This window comes from Notothenia coriiceps, unplaced genomic scaffold, assembly GCF_000735185.1.
Source record: "Notothenia coriiceps isolate Sejong01 unplaced genomic scaffold, NC01 NC01_scaffold00010811, whole genome shotgun sequence".
NCBI classification, from domain to species: Eukaryota; Metazoa; Chordata; class Actinopteri; order Perciformes; family Nototheniidae; genus Notothenia; species Notothenia coriiceps.
The window spans coordinates 1-3,929 of record NW_011343512.1 but is presented as its reverse complement, the minus strand read 5'-3'; the positions used below and the strand labels follow the sequence as shown (position 1 = coordinate 3,929).

Sequence of the window (3,929 nt, the reverse complement as noted above, 5' to 3'; positions counted from 1 at the left end):
CATACCCGGTAGACAAACCTTCCGACTTTGTAACCGGATGACGATTACTTAGAATTAATGTAAGAATGTAAGACAAAAGTAAACAAGTAGTTATTAAAACTAACTCATATGATATATACCTTTTGCATCAGTTATGTCACCAGGGGTCCTTAGGGGTTTCTGGTCTTCCAGCATCAGACTCCCTCGCCCCGGCGACAAAGCAATGGTTAATGTTCAAAGACTTGTGTTCAGGTGGCTCCTCCCCTGATCTAAATTTGAAAATGCAATATTAATTTATAAACAGTCAGAAATAGACAGAAGATATCTGGCTTATGCTCTTTGATCACTATGTTTTATATCAACTCAATAAAATCAATACAACATGTTTTATTCTCTGTAAAAGCATGTGCTTTTGCATATGAAAGCAAATAAATCAAAGGTCACAGTGGACTTATTTTTCATCTATGTCATAAGTCCATTATTCTTGCAAAATAGCAAGCACTATTTTATTGTTTTATGTCCTATATTTATGTTGCATTGTTGGAGAAGCCTTGGACTTAAATATTGTCTTTACATATCTACACTGTAGCTGTGCATAACAATAAAAGTATGTATCTCAGTAGGGGTGATTCTTTCCAAATGTCTGCTATTTGTTGATTAAGCCATGTGATTTAATACCAACACGGTTTCTATTTTAAAAAGGGATTAAATATGAATATATGTGTATATATATATATATATATACATATTTTTATATATATATGGGAAACGGTATTTCGATCTCTCTGTCTGTACACACAAACTGAAAGATTGACAATAAAGTTGAAGTCTGATTGGAAACCCAAATACAAGCTTTTTGATTTCATATTTTATAGAATATAATCACAAATAAAGGAACATACACCTCTCCTCTCTTCTGCAGCACAGTTCATTATTATCATGTATACAGCTATTTATTTAATGTATAACTGCTCTTTAATATACTATTTACAGTTAGATTATATATCATTATTTAACAATGATGTAAAAACACCATCAGGAGAAAGTAGAGTATATGAGGGTCCAAGGACAGAGGGGGTCGTATTCATATTCTGTACAAACTGAGTCCACTGAGCCAAATGAAAAATGTGTGATATTGGGCTGTATAAATAAACTCTGAGTACACTTGAGTCATGATGTGGCTCACTACAGAGGGAGAGTTCTCTACATAGTACATCCAGCCTGCAGTAAAATGTGTCTAAATACAGAAACAGCTGATAAAAAAGGAGTCAACTCTCTGGATAGAAGTGTATGGTTCTTAAAAGAGCCTTTGTTGAGGTGTTGAAGTGGGATCAGGGTGTAAAACGTGCAATACAGATCTGTCTCTATATACATACCTATAATTCTAGAAATACTGTGATACATTTTTGATTGACCTATATTGTTACACTAATCAAACAATAGCTTTAAATTCTATGTTGACACACTGGGTCAACTTGTACAGGGGTTTGAAGTTAATGAGCCCTAAAAAGCATCAGGTTTATTTTTTTAGTCTCAGTAGCCTACAAGTTAAAAATACTCTCTCCTTAAGGTGGACCTTAATTAGTGAATGTTTGGAAAATCTAGAGAAATTTTAATAAGTCTTGAAAAAGCAGTAACACCACAATATACATCATTAGGGTAGTGGATATTACAGACAAGACATTATAGTCGTGGATTAAATAAATATAAAAGTTGTGGGTGAAGGAAAGCTCTCTGGATAGAAGTGTGTGGCTCTTAAAAGAGCCTTTGTTGTTTGTTGAAGCGGGGTCAGGGTGTTCACTTCTTGGCGGCCTTCTCGGTCTTCTTGGGCAGCAGCACAGCCTAGATGTTGGGCAGCACGCCTCCCTGAGCGATGGTCACTCCTCCCAGCAGCTTGTTCAGCTCCTCGTCGTTGCGGACGGCGAGCTGCAGGTGGCCGGGGATGATACGGGTCTACTTGTTCTCCCGGGCGGCGTCTCCAGCCAGCTCCAGGATCTCAGCAGTCAGGTACTCCAGCACAGCGGCCAGGTTCACCGGGGCTTCCTTCCTCAGATGCCTGTGGACACGGCCGACGGGGAACTGGAGGCCGGCACGAGAGGAGCGAGTTTTAGCCTTGGCTCGGGCCTTTCCTCCGGTCTTCCTTTTTTTTTTTAGAAAACTTTATTTTATATTATTTGGGCAGTACATGATATACAAAGGTTACATTAATAATACATATAACACACAATGAATAAATATATAAATAACATAAAGAGAGTACGTTTATAACCCAATGAGACTCAGTTCGGTCACAGACTCAAAACGCCCCATGGCTGAGTCTGGGATTTGTCCAGAGCTTTTCTTCTCCTTAGTTCAGTAATAACTTGTTTCACAATGGTGCCACTGTTTATGATCGTCTGATTTAGTATCATCTTGCACCTTGTCTTCCAGATCTTCATACATGTTATACAAATTACCAGCTGAAAAAGTTCCCTGTGTTTATTGTCCATCCCCTCATCCAGAATACAATACATCATTGAGATATAATTTACATTGAACTCTAAGCCGATGCCCCGTAGGAGCGACCACACCTCCTGGGCTCTGTAGCAGTCCATGAGGAGGTGCTGGAGAGTCTCGTCCTCCTCACAGTTAATCATGGGGCATGTTCTAGTTTTCACATAGCAGCTCCATGAAACCACAGCTCTGACCGCAAGTCTGTTGACTGATATCAGCCACCTCACGTCTCTCATGCTCTCCGATAACTGTTTACTTTTCACTAATTTTAAGACTTTGTTACCTTCATCAGGTGTTTTTGTATGTTATTACACCTCCATATTTGAAATCGTTTATCATTTTAAAAATTACTCTATTCGGTAGTCCGATCCAACCAATCCCTAAATACTGAACTTCAGTTGTGAAGTCACCATAAACTAATTTGTAATATGGTTCATTTCTAGCTCTGCCTCTTCTTTTCTTCCATCCCATTTCTCCATCCTCAACCCAAGGTGCTTTCCTATTGATTGCAGCTGAGATGTTTTTTCCAAAGGTAATTTTTAGTTTAATCCGGTCTTCCCTCTTCCATACATAATTGCTTTTCTCGGGTTTACTAAGAAGCGTGACTGTCTCATCGCCACAGCGGATATTTATATCCACCAGCTGCTCTCTGATTGGCCATCAACGAGCGTATTGAAGATCGTCCAATCAGAAGGAAGCTCACGTCTTCTTCAAGTTGCTACTAAAAATAAAGACACTAAACCTGGAGCTATTCTAGTAAATGTATTGAATATATGTATAATCTCTGTCAGATGAGCACAGTGTTAACAATTCCGGCCTATTTATTTATTTTCATCATTTTACAATGTGACGCTAACAGCCTACTGATGCAGGCAGCTCACAGCAGCAAGTAAAGAGAAAGAGATGAAGTTACACAATGAAATAATAATCAACACATGATGAAACCCAAAGTAATTCTGACAGTGAAGTCCTATTAAACCTCTGTGTCAATATATTATCACTTTATTGTATTAAAATGACACATACATTTAATACATCATATTGAAGTTCTAGTTGTAAATCACTACTATAAAGGCAGCTTTATTCTTTGTTGAGAAAAGGCTCATTGATTTTCGAACAGAACAGGAAGCGTAATCTTCTTGTTAAGATAATGTGTATTTATAAACACTGATTATATAAAGTGCATCTTCTCTGACGAAAATCTAAAAATGAGTCAGTGAAGGATGGAGATAACCAGAATAAAAGATGGAAGAAACATATTAATACCACACTGTATGAAGTAATAAACTAGAAGTAAAAGCTGTGCAGTAAACATGTTCCTTCAAGTGTTTACTATTATCATGAAAGTGGATAAGGATGTCCAGACCGAGTGTTATATAATTATATCAATATCACTTATAGTTGTTATGTTTAGTTAGTTTAGTTAACTGTTAACTAGATTCACAAGGATAACAAAT

The 3,929-nt window shown here is 37.4% G+C and overlaps 1 pseudogene; it reads right to left on the bottom strand.

Moving 5' to 3' along the window:
* Positions 1-1,696: 1,696 nt before the first annotated feature.
* On the bottom strand, positions 1,697-2,615 carry LOC104946233 (histone H2A-like; annotated as a pseudogene).
* Between the last annotated feature and the right edge of the window lie 1,314 nt (positions 2,616-3,929).